General features: G+C 47.3%; 1 protein-coding gene and 1 long non-coding RNA gene across 4 annotated transcripts in view; both read right to left on the bottom strand.

Moving 5' to 3' along the window:
* Rbm20 (RNA binding motif protein 20) overlaps nt 1–18,804 on the bottom strand; it is a 206,095-nt gene that overhangs the window by 97,100 nt on the left and 90,191 nt on the right. The gene's annotated exons all lie outside the window — the stretch shown is intronic.
* Nucleotides 11,745–15,740, bottom strand: Gm30943. The gene is made up of 2 exons (XR_386793.2): nt 14,940–15,740; nt 11,745–12,128 (listed from the first exon to the last, which is right to left on the bottom strand). It is a non-coding gene; the product is annotated as a predicted gene, 30943 (long non-coding RNA).

Raw genomic sequence — 18,804 nt, 5'->3', positions numbered from 1 at the left:
AAGTAAGAGAGAATTTCTGTCATCAGATCAGTGAGACAAAGAAATTGTCATTGACAACATACCGTAGACTAAACTCTAGGACTTAATCAGATATCTTTACTTTGTGCACACACTATTGTTTCTAAGACTTGCACAGGTCATAAAGACAACATGGTGTAGAGTTATTTATACCACAGTAATAAAATCAATAGCTATAATTTCAATGTTCAGGTCATGAGTGAGCCCAATAGTGCTTGCTTTATTACAATGAATCTTTGTTCCCAACTCAGTGGGATAGTTGTAGCAAAATCACATGACACCTCTCTCTCTCTCTCTCTCTCTCATTCTCTCTCTGTCTCTGTCTCTCTCTGTGTGTGTATGTGTGTGTGTGTGTGTGTCTTTAAGGTACCATAATAAGGTGGTAACCTTATTTTACTTATATCTTATTTTATGTGCCCACGTGCTTATCTAGTGCCCTCGGAGTCCAGAAAAGGGCATCAGATCCCCAGAGCTGCACTTATGGATAGTTGTGCACATCATGTGGGTGCTGGGAACCGAACACAGATCCTCAGCAAGAGCAGCAAGTGTTCTTAACCACTGAGCCATCTCTCAACCCCATTTTTTGGTTTTTTTGTTTGTTTGTTTGTTTGTTTTAAGGAACAACATTTATTCCTTTTCCAAATGTTACCATAAATATAGGTGGGAAAGAGTGGTCTTAGCAATTAGAAGAAAAGGTAAAAATCCTGAGGTTTGGTTATTCTAAGTTATTTACAATGATGGGAGAAAAAGATAGCTATTTCACATCACAGACCTCCCTGCTCCCCTAGGCCTAATATTTGCTTACCAAGTTGAAAAAGAGGCATGCTTGACTTGCAAGCTGGAGGTCTGAGCTTGAGTGAGACATTTGTCCCTTTTCCAGCCCACAAGCCACCAGACACAGCAGGAGAGAGCTTTAGAGACACTCAGGGTTTGGAAGTGCAACCACCCCTTCTTCTGGCTTGTGGGTTCAGGGTGCAAGATAAACAAAACCAGCTCAAAATGAATGTGGAGGAGAACCAGCAAGCACTTCGTGCAGGAGTGGGCGGGAAAGGAGGAGGGTCTCCGGCATTTCCTAGGGAAGCCAAACGGGCCCATCTTCAGTTGGCCTAAAGAGGAAGACCTAAAGAGGTGGATGGGAGAATCACCCAGAGGGAGGAGAGAGGCAGTGCTGCGCCTGGGAGAGAGCAACAAGCCTCTTCCTTTCTGAAAACAAGAAGGCAGCCAGGTAGAGACCCAGGATTTGCATGGCTTTCAGGGTGTTTGAGGGTGGAATTTGGTGCTGTTCTTGAATGATGCAAGGCACATTGAACAATGCCTCCATCTGGTGGTCAAAACAAAAATTAAGTAAAGCAGAGACAGCTGTCCATTCGACCTCCAGGAGTTGAGTCACCCTTTAAATTTATGGCGGAGGTGGTACTTCAACACACCTGTACTGAATGCTGCTCTAGGGAATGTTTGTAATGACAGTAATGGTTGCCTGGAAGGTTAAATATAAGTGCTTCGAAGCTCTTCCCATAAGAGGGGAATCTACATTCCCCAGCTTTGATCTGGACCTGCATCCCACTTGGGTTTTGAAAAGGAAGACACGTTCTTCCGGTCCCAGGCGCTGCAGGAGCCGCGGGTTACCGTGCAGACACGGCCAAGTCCAAGAACCACACCACACACAACCAGTCCCGCAAATGGCACAGAAATGGCATCAAGAAACCCTGGTCACAAAGATACGAATCTCTTAGGAGGTTGACCCCGAGTTCCTGGGCAACATGTACTTTGCCAAGAAGCACAACAAGAAAGGCCTGGAGAAGATGCAGGCCAGCAATGCAAAGGCAGTGAATGCGTGCGCAGAGGCCATCAAGGCCCTGGTGAAGCCTCAGGCCATCAAGCCCAAGATGCCAAAAGGCCCTAAACTCAAGTGGCTGGCTTTCATCGCTCACCCTAAGCTTGGGAGGCGGATTCAAAGCTACATGGCCAAGGGTCAGAGGCTCTGCCAACCGAAGTCTAAGGTTCAAACCAAGGCAGGGGCCAAAGCTCCAGCTAAGGCCCAGGCTTCAACTCCAGCCCAGACCCCCAAAGGTGCCCTGTGAAGGCCCCATAGAAAAGGCTCCTGCCAGTGTGAAGACAGACGGACTGTTGTGACACACCTCCCCACACACTATTTGCAGATGACCAGTGTCCTATGCTGTTCTTACAAATAAACTCAGGCAAGATCTGTTAAAGGAAGAAAGAAAGAAAGAAAGAAAGAAAGAAAGAAAGAAAGAAAGAAAGAAAGAAAGAAAGAAAGAAGAGAGAGAGAGAGAGAGAGAGAGAGAAGAGAAGAGAAGAGAAGAGAAGAGAAGAGAAGAGAAGAGAAGAGAAGAGAAGGAAGACACAAAAATAAAGCTAACGTCCATGCCTTCAGCTTCAGCCGCGGACCACCCCAACCCCCTCCAACTTCATACAATGCTGTCTTGGAGCAAGCCCAGGCTAGCCTCTGAGAGTAAGAGAGAAGGGGGCTCCTTCAGTCTCAGCTGCTTCTAAGACTATAGACATCGACATAAGCAGCCCCCCAACCCTCCACCCCGGCTAACTGCTCCCCAACATGGCAATAGTGAGCCTATTCAAGGCCATGTGAAACCTACTCAAGCTATAGCCCATGGAATCAGGAGAAATAATGCATTGTTTTAAACCACTGAGTTGTGGGATAACTCAGAATGCAGCAGCCTAGAGCTGATACACACCCTCCAATTTAAGATGGAAAGCCTGTATGTTGGATTACACACTTAAGACTCATTATCAGAGCTGGGCGGTGGTTGCGCACATCTTTAATCCCAGCACTCGGGAGGCAGAGGCAGGCGGATTTCTGAGTTCGAGGCCAGCCTGGTCTACAAAGTGAGTTCCAGGACAGCCAGGGCTGTACAGAGAAACCCTGTCTCAAAAGAAAAAGAAGAAGAAAGAAAAGACTCATTGTCACTATTTTATACTGAAGTTAAAAGCAAGGCGGAATCGACTTTACCCCATGGTGACTCTTTACCAGGGAGGCAAGGCCTTAAGGCCTTAGTGGGGACAGAATGACATGTTTCCTGCCCTTGGGGCAGGACCAGTAAGTCAATGGCTGCGGGGCGGGGGGGGGGGGGGGGACTATAGAGCTTGTTTATACAATAAGGTACATATTTTACATTCCTCCTTCAAGGAATGTCCTCCCTGTTAACATTACTGACTCCATGATAACCAGAGAGAGCATGGTTCTTGGATGTGAAGGTGTGGCTAATATCTCAGCAAAAGGTTAAATGCTGGGACCTTTCAGGACAACCCTTAAGGCTGTGGGAAAGAACTCTAAAACATGGGTTCAAAATTATATAATTTCTCAACTATGCAAAATATAAGGATGCAATATGAATTATGAGGGGTTTCATGGATCTAAAGGAACAAAGGCAGCTGCTTTGTGAGCCAACTTGTCAGAAAGATACAAAACCCATCATAATATTCAAAGGAAGGCAGATTCCTGAGTTCAAGGTCAGCCTGGGACCAAGCCAATTTAGATAAATCCAGGTGTGGTAGAAATAGTAATTTCGGGACAGGGTCCGACCCAGCTAGCTTATTGTCTTTGCTTTACAGAGGCAGGCAGATCTCTGATTTTTTTTTTCAATGTTAAAAGAAAATGTGTGCTTGCTGTTTCCTAAGGATTAAGGGGCAAGGGTCAACGGATGCTGAATCATAGGATAATCAAAAGGAAACCTGGAGTAAATGACTGGATTGATATGTAAAATAGAAGACTGTAAGAGATGAGCTATCCAGAGAATTGAACTGTCTCCAGCAGAACAGAGAGAGAGAGAGAGAGAGAGAGAGAGAGAGAGAGAGAGAGAGAGAGGGACGGAGGGAGAGAGAGAGAGAGAGAGAGAGAGAGAGAGAGAGAGAGAGAGAGAGAGAGAGAGAGCTGTCTGGAGATCTCCAGAGAAAGGAGATCAGAGAGAAAGAAAGTAAAACAGAGAGAAAGCAGAGACTGGAAAGCTGTGGCAAACAGAGCATAGGACGCCACCTTCACCATGATTTGACTTTGAGCTGTTTGTTTCCTGCTCCCAGACACCCCTCCCTCAGAACCCCTCTCCGAGTTGAGGCTTGGCAACTCTTGGCTACTTTGTAAACACTGACAGTTGTAAGCTCTGACTTTGCTCTCCGGATGAGTTACATTATCATCCTTCATCCATCAGTCCATCACTGAACATGTTGAAAGGGGATAAGGTATGTGAAAGACCCACAACGTGAGGACTCCCCCACGTTCTGACTCAGGAGAGGCGACACCCCAAAATCACCCACAAGAAACGGTCTTGCTGCAAACTGCAAGAGGATTTTTTATTTAAGAGCGCTCTTGGGCCCATGGTCATACACCACACAGGGGTAGAGTACCATGGCGCCCCGAGTAGCTGGATAAGGGGGTATTTAAAGGAAGAAACCACAACTCAAGGAGGTGGGAAGGGCGTTGTTGGAAAATACCAAAAATACCAGTTAAGAGTCACAAGGAAGTGCAAAGTTACAAGAGTCACGAGGAATACCTGGTAATTGTGAGGGTTATTTCTCAAGACAGTTTCTAAGAGCCCCTAACAATAGCACATTTGCATAGCGGGTTCCTGCAATGGTCAGGGTGACTTTCTTTGAATGAGCAGTCTTTGAACCCAGGAAGCAGGTGCGGGGAGGAATGTCGCTATCTGTTTTATGATTAGCATACCTTCACAAAGACCACATTCCCAAGCCTGGGCCTAAAGGCCTAGAATTTTGTTTTTACTTTGTTATGCTTTCAGTATGCACTGATGATTTGACATTGAATTGGTTGTGATGACCCTTGGGATGGTCCTGGCTGTTGGAGGAACCAGAGGCACATCCATCCTAACAACAAAGTGGGTAAAAAGTTAGAATACAGAAGTAACTGCCCTGGGAACATGGTGGCTAGGGGGTACATTAGCCAGGATCCAGTGGAAGGAAGAGAAAGCAGGCCAGATTCTCTTAGTACAGGAGAAATTTACTCCAGGGAATGTATTACACACATGAGGAAGCAAACAGACAAGAGCCCTGTGTCATGTTTAGTCACTGCCAGAGATGCAACCCCAAGGAAGGGAAATACCTCTCTTGTCACAACCCACTCACTTCCTAGGATCTAGCTCTGGCTAAACTCAGCAGAAGCCCTGGACGTGCATCCTATAGGAAAGACTCCACAGGATGAGCAGAGCTTAATGGGCGTGTAGTTGACCTTATTCCATCCAAACATCCCTCCCTCCTCATCCCCACGCCCAAGGCAGAAGAATCCTTCACCCCGGGGCGATTCTAGCTTGCTGTGACTGTCAAGGATCGTTTCAGCACAGAAAGCAGGACTCCTTCTGCACCCTTCTCAGGGGAGCAGCCTCTCAACAAACATCTGGTTATGTTGGGGCAAAGAGCAGAGCATCTGCCTGTGGAAGCCAAGATCTCATGCAGAGGTGAACCCACAGAGGACTCAGTGCTCCATCCACAGCATTGAAGGTGCAGGGCTAAGGCTGTCCTCCATCCACAGCATTGAGGGTGCTGGGCTAAGGCTGGTCCTGCATTCTGTGACAAGCACCTCGCTGACTCTGAGACCTGGAACGATGCAGGATGATTGACAGGACCCTTGAGGGTTTCAGCTTCACATCTTGGCTTTGCCACTTGCTGTCCACCACCTCAGGTTGCTCCAGCCCATGTCCTTTGTTTCCCCACATGGAAAGGTGTGTGTGTGTGTGTGTGTGTGTGTGTGTGTGTGTGTGTGTGACGACTTCTCCTTTACAAGATTGTTGTGAGGATCCAGTGATAGCGCTTCTCGAGCTCCTGCTGGATATAGGGCAGTGGTTGCCAATGTGTGACTTCCTGACTAGCACCAATTATACCACCTGGACTAGTTAAAGCTGAAACCTTTGGGCTGGGCTCCAAAGTTAGCAAGTCAGAAACTGGGTGAGCCCAGCTACCTCGATCTGAGCAGCTCTTTAAGGCTTTGGATGCCAGCTGCGCTGAAGTTGAGAACCACTGATCTAGATAGACCGTACCTACAATAAATAGTTTCTGCTCTCACTATTTTTACAGAGTCAGAAAATAGAGTTGGAAAAGAAAATGTTCCACGGGGCTGGTGAGATGGCTCAGTGGGTAAGAGCACCCGACTGCTCTTCCGAAGGTCCGGAGTTCAAATCCCAGCAACCACATGGTGGCTCACAACCATCCGTAACGAGATCTGACTCCCTCTTCTGGAGTGTCTGAAGACAGCTACAGTGTACTTACATATAATAAATAAATAAATCTTTAAAAAAAAAAAAAAAGAAAAAGAAAATGTTCTGCAACCACCAATGTGGCTAAAACCACTAGAGATGAGCTGGAATCTCAAGACGCCCAAAGCTTTATATTGTACCACCAACAGTGAGTGGTTCCAGACAGTTCTGTGACACCGATGGCTGAGACTGGTCTACCTGACCAGATAACATCATGCTACCCAGACCCCAGGTGACCTAGATCTGCTTGGGATTGTCAATAACCCTGCTTGCTCAAGATGAGATGGTCTCCCTCGAAGAAATATGAGAATAGCTCAAATGGAGTGAGGAGAAAGAAGAGAGAGTGTTGTTTTCTAGAAAGGGAGAATAAGAAAGAAATGAACATGCAAACTCGATCAGACAAAAGTGAAAAACCGAGAAGAAAAACTGTCCACCCAGAGGTTTTCAAGATAATAAAGTTGAGAAAAGAGGAAATGAGAGCTAAGAATTAGCTTAAATGGCTCAATGTAGTCATAGAAAGCAAAGGAGAGTTCAGATTCAGGGAAACAACGGAAGCAGAGGGCAGGGAGGGGAGTCTGTACTGGAGAATCAGAGTCTGCCCTTTCCTGATGATGGTGGGGTAGGGGTGTCACTTCCCCTGAGAAGCACCCCAAGATGCTGGTCCCCAACCCATCAGAAGCTGACTGTACACACCAATAGGAGCTATGATCATATGTGCTCAGACGGCTTAGTTACCACTAGATGGGGGTATTTTGCTAAACTGGGTGGGAGGCACCTTCTGGAGACAGAACCAGAAGACAGAGGCCTGCCAGCAATGGAGTTGGTCACGGTCACGGTAGGAGTTGCAGTTGAAGTATGAGGCTGGAGAAGACAGAAAAATCCTTTCCAGCCTCAACCCTGGCCTGGCAAACCAGGATCATCTCTGCTTATACACACAGAGCCCTGGAGTTGGTTTCTTTTTTGTCAACGTTGCCAACCCACTGCCATACTACTGCTCCGGTGACTTGGAATAGAAAATACACAGCAGAATTATTAAAACAGAGCTACCCCAGGCTGATTGTGGAGCTCAGCTGGCAGACAGCTCGCCCAGCATGGGGTGCTTGAAGCCTGGTTTTGCTCTGCACAAAACTCGGTGTGGTGGCACAGTAAAGAGGGGCATGTGGGGTAGTCCCCAGTTCAAGATTACCCGCTTCCCAGCCACATATGGCCAGCCTGGGCTAGACGCTCTGCCTCAGAAAAATAACAATAATAGGAGCTGCAGAGATAAGTCAGCGGTGGAGTGCTTGCCTCAGAAGCATGAGGACCTGAGAGAACCGGGGTGACACACATGGTGCACACTCATCATTCCAGTCCTAGTGATGGAGACAAAAGATGCTGGGGACGCACTGCCCAACCAGGCCAGGCCAGCCTCGTCCATGAGCGCCAGGCCAGCGAGAGGTCCTGCTACCAAATAAATAAATACATAAATAAGCAAGCTAGATAGTGCCTGAAATTGACAGCCAGTGTTGTGCTTGCTCATGCTCTCTCTCTCTCTCTCTCTCTCTCTCTCTCTCTCTCACACACACACACACACACACACACACATTGATAATAACTATAAAGCTACTGAAACACCTGTAGCTAACCACAAAGAAAAGTACAAAAGTAAGCCTACTACAAGGTAAGGTCCATCCTCAAGAGCAGGGGCCAGATGTCCACACTGCTGAGGTTCCAGAGACTTCAAACCATCCAGGTTCTCTAACTTCTCTTAGAACACAGCTAGGTTTGCATGTGGGTGACCTGGGGATGAGCCTTCAGGCCCAGCCGCTGAGCTTAACTTAGGATGAAACTTCCAGCCCCTGATCTGTGGTGAACGATGCAGAAGACATCTCCTCTGGGGATGTAGGATGGGAAAGTCAGAGGGAAGCCAGCCAGTAGACCCCCACTGGAGATGGCTGGCATACCAAAACAGAAATAGACTCTAGGGCTCCCCATAGACCATCCGACCTACAGAGGCTGGTACAGAACTTGGTGAGTACTTATGCAGTGGGCAGAGGTGGAAGGGAGGGAGGGGAAGGAATCCAAGGTGACACAGGGGTCTCTGGTTTCTGGTTGATAGTGGATGAGGAACAATGAGGGGTCCCAGGACCACAGCAAGTCCTCATGAACACATGTGCAAACTTTGGTGGCAGGAGACACAATAGAGAACCAACAGCAGACCTCAAGATTCCCGCTCATGAGCCGGAGACCTGCATTTCCTAACCATCTGTGCTGTCTCTGTGGGCAGCCTCTTCTCTCACCCCGTCTACAATGACAGATCTCGAACCCTATTATTACCTTGCTCCTGGGTGCTCTGTCCTAGAAAGAAGTAGTAGAGATCCCTGATGCAAACTGGCATCAAAGTTAAGAGCTGACGGAGGCAGAAGACGGCTGGAAATACAAAGCCAACTAGAGACGTGTTGGGAGATGCTGAGGGAAGCCCAGCCTAACAGAGAGGGGGCTGACCATCATCCTGAATGGACAGAGAGACCTAGAAAGCCAACACAGCCAACAAGAAAAGTCACCTGCAGACGTTAAGGTGATAAAGGAGCTGGATCTTTGGTGACAGTGACAGCAGCTACCCCAGAGAGAAGCAGCCAACAGTAGGAAGCTCTAATGGCGTTTCTTTCAAGCTGTATCTAACAGACTTCTGCGACCTTTCTCTGAGTCACGCGAGCTAACATGGCTGCCCATACACCTGCAGAGCTATTTACACGTTTTCACAAAAATGAAGGTGTCATCTTTATGGCCGCACTCCTGAGCAAGGTGACGAGGGAAGGTAAGGCAGGCCGAAGTCACCTGGCCTAGGAGAGTCTTCTCCAAACCTACTAACGACCGAGGAGGCTATAAACCAGCTCATCCCAGCCAGCCAGGCCTCAAGGTAGACAGAGGGGCAGGAACCAGGCTCAGTTCTCCAGTAAATCCACAACTCAGTTCTGCAGGAAGGCAGCTCCCCTCGCCAGGCTCTCACTAGCTCCCCCTTCAGCTGACTCTGGGCCAGGCTTCTCTTCCCAGGTTTCAGTTTACCTATGAGACCCTCAGACTAAGCCAGTGCTAACCCAGAGACCTAGTTGTACCCAGCCAAGGTTTGGGTAATAAGAAAATACCACACCCAAGAAAAAACAACAAAACAAAACTTCGTTTTCTCCCAACCACACAAGTCTTAAAACCACATCACACCCTAATCCTCCAAGGTCAACGTGACTCTACCTGAGTCATAGCCAAAGACACCACCAGCCACACACCCAAACAATAAACTTTTTACAACCAAAACAGACCTCTCAAGTGAGCCAAAACTAGACTTCCTTCCTTGGCCCTGGCCTTGCCTATGAACCAATGTCAGCTCAGCAGCTGTCCTGAAATGCCAAGCTATGTCAGTGTCCAAAGACATGGGAAGGAAAGACTACAGGTGAGGTTGGCTGTTCCCACCATGGAAGGAGACCCCGGCTGGCGGGTGTCTGGGTACAGTTTTCTATTTGTGGGACATGGCAGCTGTGGTGGCCATCCAAAGTTCAGGCCATGGTCTGAGATACTTGATCGCAGTGCGTGTTCACAGTCAGTCCTGGGGTGGGCCTATAAAAGCCTGGTTCCAGTCTAAGCGTGTAGTCGAACCCATTTAAACTTGTCCCTGTCTAGCTGACAAGTGGATGAGACTCAGACTATGGCAATTTATTTGGCTTTGATCATTACTCGGGGGTAACCCCAAATGTACTTTTCTAAGAGCTGACCTGGCTACACCTGGCTACTTCCCCAGCGGTGTACCCCAACTACTAGCTGCTTTATTTATCCATGTGTCCCTAGTCCATCTTCTCTCATGGTGGTTTCCTCCTCTCCTGTCTGTCTGTCTGTCTGTCTGTCTGTCTGTCTGTCTGTCTCTGTGTCTCTGTCTCTCTCTCCTTTTGCAACCCCCAACCAGGTAACTCCAAACCCATCTACCTCTAATCCCTTCAGTAATTGGCTCTAGCCACTTTTATTTAACCAATCGTTTTAAATTAAGGAACAAGGTTTGCAACAACAAAAGCTGATAACCGTGAGAATTCGCTTTTAGGCCTAGACCCTCACCTTCCTGTACAGATTTTAGCATTACAACGATAGTAACAGACCCAAGTCATTCAATGGGAGCCTGGGACAAGGCATTTAAACCTACCTTGATGATGGGGAACCTCTTTCCCACCACATCAGTCTTCAAGCTGAGTTCTATCTAGAAGGTTCTGGAAAACAGGTTCTTGGCTTTCAAAGTCTAAGCTTTTTCTCATCAGCCAATATGTCAGCACGTTTTATGTAATGTAAAAACCCCTAGGGGTCAACAATCCATAGCTCAACAAAAGAATCCTATTTTGGGAGACAGTCCTCAGCACATGTAAAGTACCCTAATGTAAGTACAGAATGTCTGTTTAATCATTGCTCAGTCCCATGTCTAGGACAGTGCCAAACATAGCTGAAACACAGTAGATACTGACACACAGTAGGTACTTAGCACACAGTGGGTGGTCAGTAAACGTCTGTGAAGTAAACAGCCTCATAGACTAGAGAGTATAAAATCCTCGTGGCTTCTTATTTAAACCTGTCCCTAAAAACAAGGCAAGACTGTAAGAACCCTGAACAGCTGTACACACACACACACCCCACACATGCCTAACTGAGATCTGTGTGTCTGTCCTCAGGACAGCAGGCTCTTCCCAACAGTCAACAGGACCACTTTGTCTCATGACACAAGAGTCAAACAACTTCCTCAAGAAGGAACATGAGGGAAGTTTTGCACCAGATTCATGCTTTAATTTCTTAATATTTATTTATTTATTTATTTATTTATTTACTGCTTATAGGATAAGTCGTTCACTGACACATTTTTCAAAAGTAGGCTATGGGAAAAAAAAGTAGGCTACGCCATGAAAGCCAACCTGATGCAAATGCAGTTTTAATGAGTGGGGGGAACCGCCTGAGCGGAGGGAATTGCTTCAAAGAACACTGCTAGTTCAAAGGCCATTCACAGCACTTGTAGAAGCAACAGACTTGAAAGTTACAAATGAAATGACTCCCCTCTCACTTCTCCACCAGACTGTCCTTTAGTGCTCACGTTCTTTATCCCAGAGCCTTAGTTATCCCTCCTTTACAGAAGTATGGCGTGTATTCAGTGTGTGTGCACGCGATCACATGTTCTGCGGCATGCACGTGGCTTTGTGCTGTGTGGAAGTCAGAGAACAACCTTCACAGGGTGGTTCTCGCCTTCTAACACGTGGGTTCTGGGGAGCAAATCGGGTCATCAGGCTTGGCCGCAATCACCTTCACTTCACGGAGCCATCTTGCCTGCCCTCTGCCCCTATCTTGTTCCTACAACCTCACCATTCTTTTGTTAAGGTAAGGTTGTCATCCAAGGTGAAAACACAGACCAGCTTTCTCAAGGACACAGATGAAAGTCTTTTATCAAACACTACTCTACGGTACTATAAAATTCAAATAAATCAGGGAAACGTTCCAAGTCAGCATATTTATTACATTGAAAAACAAAAAACAAAAAACTCATAGCAGAGTGTCACTTATAAGACCCTCATCTCATTCAAAGGGGGAAAGAGATGCTGTTTCTACAAGAAAACCCAAAAAGGAAGAAATGCTTCTGGGGAGTGTGGTTTAGCAAACATCCCCGAGTGGGCTATATCTAGGAAAAAGTCATTTGTGATTAAATATGACACCCACACACAGCAGTCAGCTCTAGCCACGTGTCACATGCTGTCCCTGATTGCCTTGCATTGGCAGCAACCACCTCTAAAGGGAAAGCAAAGAGGCTGCGTGAGCGGTTTCCAGGCATTCTTCAGAGTCATCACACGATGTCAAAGGCACTGGAGAGTGTTGTCACTGAAGTGGGAAGAATATAAAAAAGAGCAAAGTCAGTGTTTCCGGAGCTAAACAGAATCTGCAGAAACAATCTCCAGGGATCCTGACGGAAGGAAACACCTTAAACAAGACTCATGACGCCGAAAGGATACCCCAGCAAGGACAGTTCTATTCACAGCAACCACAAATCACTGCGTTTGCCTCTTCTTTGTGTGCAGAGTTCATTTGTCCTGCCAGGTTAGATGTCCGGGTGCCACGTGAGCCATCCTGCTGGCCACCACCCGGCTCTGCGCTCTGCTTCTCCTCATAACCTTCCTCAGCACACATTTCACAGGCAGCGAGGAGAAGACGGGCCACTCACGCCAAATGCTCTGCTCTCCAAGGATGGAAAGAGGTCCCAAGAAGATCTTTCTCTTTGTGTAAAACCCATTTTCTGAAAACATGGTTGCATCCACAGTGACAGGTGTCACTTTCCGCACCCTGCAGTGCCCCATCTTGCTGTACTTATAAGGGAGTGAAGAGCTTAAGAGGGACGTAAGACAGGAAGGGGGCAGAGTCTTGACAGGACTGGACTTCCCAACAGGAATTTGCCCTACAAAATTGGTTTTTAGCTGTGCATGGTCAGCCGCACCTTTGATCTCATCACGTAGATCTCTGTGAGTTTGAGGTTACTCCAAACAGTGACTTCAAGGCTAACAGGGATACCCAGTGAGCCTTGTCTCAAACAGAGAAAAGACTTAATTTTAATAAAGAAAATATTATTAAGACTAAAGACATGTTTCTGTGCGTGTTTCTGATACGTTAGTAACTGCATCTCATGACTGCGTGCAGACCCCAGCCTGCTGTCTGGGAATGTTCTGAATTCCCTGGGCCCACCTATGGGAAATTGGTCTTGTTGCTGTTGAGGTTTCTGACGTCCACCACGGTCAATAGTTTACAGTGAGATCCTCTGACTTCTAAACTCTGAAGAAAGACTTCTCATTTTTGATTGGCTTCATCTTTTCAGGTCAAGAAAGTGTCTACTTTGCCTCAGAATGCCCACCCTTAAGTAACCTGCAAGGTTAGACTTCATGTGTTAGCAACTCCATGCAGCCTAGCTGTCTTTTGTAGTGGCCTGAGTGTGAAATGTCCCCCACAGGCTTGTGTGTAGAAATATTTGGAGCCTGTAGATGGCGCTGTTTTAAGTGAGTCATGAGGGGAAGTTCGTGAGTTTTGCAGGCTGGACCCCACTTCCTAGATGCATTCTACTTCCTACTTATCTTTGCTCTATTCCCAGATGTCTGTCCCCCTGTCCTGCAGGAGTCTTTAGGACTTGATGGGAGCAGAGGAGAGGCAGAAATGGCCGGGAAAAAAAAAAAACCCAGTGCCAGGAACTGAAGTTAGAGAGAGCGAGTCCTTGCAGGAAGGGTCTTGGAGAGTAACCCAGATAGCTGGGTAAACTGTATAGACAATTAATTACCTGACAGCTACTTTAAAAACTTTTGTGATATCACAAATATTCTCTCTATATTCAAGATTCCTCCTCTTTCTGGTCTTCCTAAATACATAATAAAGTGCTTGGGGAAGTTAGTGGAGGTGAGTTGTAGCATCACCCTAGGGAACGGGTGTCATTGGTAGGGTAAGACCCCTCATCTCATGGTGCTATGAGCCTGTACTTTGTATACTTCATTCTGATAGTCATCCTACTGACAGGTGAATGGAGAGGGGAAATCTGCCCCAAGTCACACAGCCTGGATGTGGTGGTGAACCAGATCTCACCAGAGACCATGCCCAGCTATTTCAAAGATGGCTGGACACATCAACAGAGTGACACTCGGGCCTGCAGCTGACAGAAAGACATCCAGGAACACACTCTTATCCCTAGAGTCAGCCCTGAGACTTGGTGACTTAGAAAGTGTCCTGCAGGGTAACCTGTAAATTTGGAAGGTGACACCCATCTGCCCTCCTCATGGTTCACAAGCACACGTGAACCCGACAGGTTTAAAGCGGTGCACATCCTGCTGTCGGGTTCAAATAGGCAAGAGACTGACACGCTCATAACACAGTTTAAGAGAAGAAAGAAGGAAAGCTCTCCTTGACCCAAGAGTATAAAACTGAGCATGCTCAGAAGTCCTCTGAAGTCTACCAGGCCTAGGCTGAGACACCCTCCCTATCCAGGAAAGAATTAATGTCACCCAAAGACAGGCCTGGCCTTTGCCCTCTTTAGCTCTGAAAGGTGATCTTTAAGCCTATGCATTGCCCCACACTGGGACACAGCAGGAATTCTGCTGTGCTTTACGGGACAGCCATGAGCTACACAGTGCCACCTTGAACCTGGGAGAGGCTGGAGAGTAAACTCAGTCTCAGGGACGCCAACCATGTGAGCCAGGGACGCCAACCATGTGAGCCAGGAACACCCTATATATGTGGTCGCTCATAGTAGCCAGACATCAGCACTTGATGTGGGTTCACGACAAAGGCCAGCTGCAAGCTTTATGCACAGAACTGTCCAGAATTTGGCCTGGCATCCTGTCCCTTGCCTCTGCTGAAGCTGTTCCCTTTCACTGTGACGGATTGCAGTTTCGAAGACAACAGTTTCCTCCGATAGGGTCTGAAAGTCTAACTGGTGAGTTACAGAGTGAGGCTCTGTGAACTCTTACCTCTCAGTTTGGGTGGGAAGGTGATCTTGGGACCCCTGACTTTGTAGTCCCTCCTCATATCATTTGATCCTCATGTAAACCTCACAGACAAGGATTATGAGTGGTGGCAGAGGCCATCCCTTGGCCATTATTCGCACCCAGCAGGTAGGAGAAAAGGACTTAGGTCCCAGACTGCAGCATCATTCACACTCACCTGGGTACTCGGTGGTCCTGCCTCCATCTGCCTGCTCCATCTTAGTCTTCCCCTGAGTAACAGAGGGTGAGGAGAGGACCCTGCTCCATGCTGGCCAAGGCAGGGGAGGACGGGGAGTCTTAGTGCTTTAACTGAGAGAACGTACAATGGGGTTAAGTGGCATTTTTAGCCCTGAGACAGGCCACATAACACAGATTCCCTCACAGCAGTTCTGAAACCCAAACCTCAGCCCTTTCTTGGTCAGAGCAGAAGCAGCCATGGAGAGCATGAGGCGGGATGGCAGTGATGCAATGCCTCCTGGGACAGGACATTCCATCAAGAGGCCCCTGGGGAGAGGGGGAGGATTCATGGGGGCAGGGGTAAGGGCAGAGAGGGAGCAGATAGGGCAGCCAACACACATCTGTCCTTAAAACAGGGTGTCTGTCTGTCTGCACCTGCCAGGATGGGGGGTGGGGTGGGGCAGGAAGGAGGCTGCACACACAGCAGATTCCGTCCTAGCACAGGGACCAAGCTGTGGCTGTCAATCCTGCCGCCCGTCTCCGGAAACCTGGCACGGCCAAAGTCCTCAGCCTCCTACACACACACACACACACACACACACACACACACACACACACACACACGTGCATGCGCCACCCCAGCGCTGTGCCGTTAAATTAGTTTTACAAGAGTAGAAGAGTTAAGACTGTCCCCTCCCCTGCACCCAGCTCTGTAGATTCTGAACCCCTCAATACAAGGCCAAGCAAGATAGCATGCTTAACAGGACAGGTTTATCTGCCTTGCTTTATATTAAGAATCTTTTTTTAAGATTTATTTATTTTATGCATGAGTACACTGTCTAGTCACTGTCTTCAGACACACCAGAGAGGGCATCAGATCCTGTTACAGATGGTTGTGAGCCACTGTGTGGTTCCTGGGAATTGAACTCAGGACCTTTGGAAGAACAGTCAGTGCTCTTAACAGCTGAGCCATCACTCCAGCCCATATTAAAAACTTTTTAAAGTCTACTTTTATGCAACTGGGTTTTTTGTTTTTGTTTTTGTTTTGTTTTGTTTTGTTTTCATTTTCTCAAGAAGAAAAACATGGTCATTGTTTTTTGGGTGACTTTTCTGTTCTTAGAGAGCTTGGATCTAAACAATGTGTGGCTACAATGGTCATGGAGTAAATGAGTCTTTAAATTGGCATCTGATCACTAGGTATAGGATACAGTGTGAAATCTCTATGTGTGTATACACTGTAACAATTAAGTCTGAGCAGTTTTTCTAACACTTCAACTATTTATCATCTCTTTGAGTTGGAAAACATCAAGCTCTCGTGGTTGCTTTGAAATACACAGTGAATTCTAGTTAAAGGTAGCCGTCTTAATACACTCTAGAATATCACAACCTACCTCCTATCTAGCTGGATTTTAGGTACCTGCTATCTGCCCCTTTTTGTCTCTCTCATCTCTGCTGCACCTCTAGTGGCCAGAATTCTGCTTTCACGTTTTATGAGATCAGCTTTCTAGCTCCCACCTCTCAAGAGAGCTTGTGCAAAGCTCATCTCACTGAGCCTGGCTAGTTAACCTCGTGTCCTCCAAGCTTATCTGAACCTCCACAAACAACAGGGCTTCATTCGTTTCTATGGCCGCATCAACACCATGCCTTAGTGCTTATTAATCAACTGATGGACACCGGGATATTTCTAAAGAAAGGGGTTCTTAATACAGAAATAACTGAGAAATGTAATATTCTTTTGTACGATTGTGTTTTGCCTTCATGAATGTATGGATGGCATGTACATGCAGTGCCCAAGGAGACCAGAAGAGGGCGTCAGATGCCCTGGAACTGGAGTTACAGACAGTTGTGAGCGCTCACGTGGGTGCTGGATAACATAGTCCAGCGCCTCTCTCAACCCTCCTCAGAGAAGCTGCTTCTTGCAGTAGATGACGATTAACAAAACCCACAATTGGTCACCAAGGAATGAAAGACTGGAGTGCTCAGCTTTAAATGGGAAGTCTGTGTCACAGCAGCTACCTTAGGGTTGCAGGTATCCCAACCCACTTATTCTAAGGCTCAGGGACCCTCAGGGAGGAGGAAAGGAAAGAGTGTACGAGCCAGAGACAGCAATGATGCTGGACAAACAGGGCAGTTGCACATAGGAAGAGGGATTGCAACAATGTATTTATATGGACAAAATGTAGCAGATGCGGGAGGTAGGCAATTCGCTCCACCTCAGGCTGAGAAGCTGTCGCTGGGAGAGGAGAATCAGTTTTCTTTAAGGGTGTGGCATCTGGTAGGGCCACCTAAGAGAGAGACAAAGGGTGAGGGGAGGGAGAGACAACATCAAGTTGTGTGGGTATGAAAAGGGGGTGGATCTGGGAGGAGTATGGGAAGGAGTGATTATCAGAATATATTATAGGAAATTCTCATAGAATTGATAAAAATATTTTTTAACCCTTCAGGAAATAAGCTCTGAAAACAGTATTACAAATTGATAGTTGGTTTTCAGCATGTTCTTAAAAACCAAGGGATTGACACTGTGAAATCACATAGGTACACAGTCCAGAGGAATTCTGAGGTATAAATCTAAAACTTTTATCAGCATCTGAAAGAGATTTCTGACCCAACACTTTAGGGCCGCTGACCTGTTTAGACCTGGCAAATTCATGGTATTGTTGACTAGAAAGATTTCTGGAATTGCATGGAATCAGAGAGGTTAGCCTGCTGGGACAGACAGGCGGTGATAGCCCGAGTTTACTTGGGGACTGCTGCGTTGTCAGCGGGAACATTTATCACAGTCCAGCCTGCTTGGTGGTCCGCACGAGTAGTCCTACCCACAGAATTTAAACTTCTTTGGGGCAGACTAGGCCTCATGCTGGAACCACACACACATGCTAGGCACACCATCAGGGTCTGAGAAGTCATGTTCCCCAGGAAGGGTGCAGCCACGCACAGGCAAGGCTGCAGGTGCTGCCTAGGGAAATGTGGTATACTTCGGTGGGTGCTTGACAAATCCTTCTCGGTGATAATGATGATCCCGCCTTCTTTGCCTGCTATTCTCACTCCTCAGATGATTCACACGAAGCAAAAATATCTGCTTTGGCTACAAAGAAAGAATGTACCCTCTGTGAGTCTGGAGGTGCCAGCCTGCTGGCGAGACAATGTGACCCAGCACACCCAAGGCTGCAGGGGCATCGCTGGGCAGTTTTGAGTGGCAGTTCTGGTCTCAGAAGCCAACAGTTCCATAGGACAGCGAGCAGTTTGAGGCCCAACCCCTTTCTCTCCACTCGCAATCCTAAAGTGATTTAGTGTGTTAGGATTCCTCAGAAACGGAACAGATCCACAAGGCGGTGAGCCCTCGCGCTTGAAGACGCTCAGGTTTTAAAGGCGAGGCCTCTGCAGGCAGCTGCAGCTCCCTCTTCAACCAGGAAGAGACAATTCCTCCACGAGGGCTTTTTGCTTACAGTTTCCAGCCCTTGGCAGCTTCACCCGGAGCAGCTGCAGCCTGTTAGAGCAGGTCTTTCCGCGTTAGGCTGGACAGTGATTCGGGAACTATCACTCATCTGAAGCCCTAGCCCCAGGGTTTGACCACTGACCCAGAGACAGCAGCAAATGAAATTCGTTGGTCTGTTTTCCCGGGTTGTTGATAAGAAGTCAGTAGACCTGGTTTCATCTCCCACTGTGTAACTTTGGTCTAGAAGTGGAAACTCGAATCTCCTTTTCCACAGCAGTTTTGTCTTTATAGTTTTTGGGTTTTTTGTTTTTGTTTTTGTTTTTGTTTTTGGTCGTAGTCATCTTCTTTCTTCTTCCTCCTTTCTCCTTCCTCTTCTTCTTCTTCTACGGCTGCTGCTTCTTCTCTTCCTCCTTTTCCTTCTCCTTTTCCT

This window comes from Mus musculus, chromosome 19, assembly GCF_000001635.26.
Source record: "Mus musculus strain C57BL/6J chromosome 19, GRCm38.p6 C57BL/6J".
Classification (NCBI taxonomy): domain Eukaryota; kingdom Metazoa; phylum Chordata; class Mammalia; order Rodentia; family Muridae; genus Mus; species Mus musculus.
This window is presented reverse-complemented; position numbering and strand designations above follow the sequence as displayed.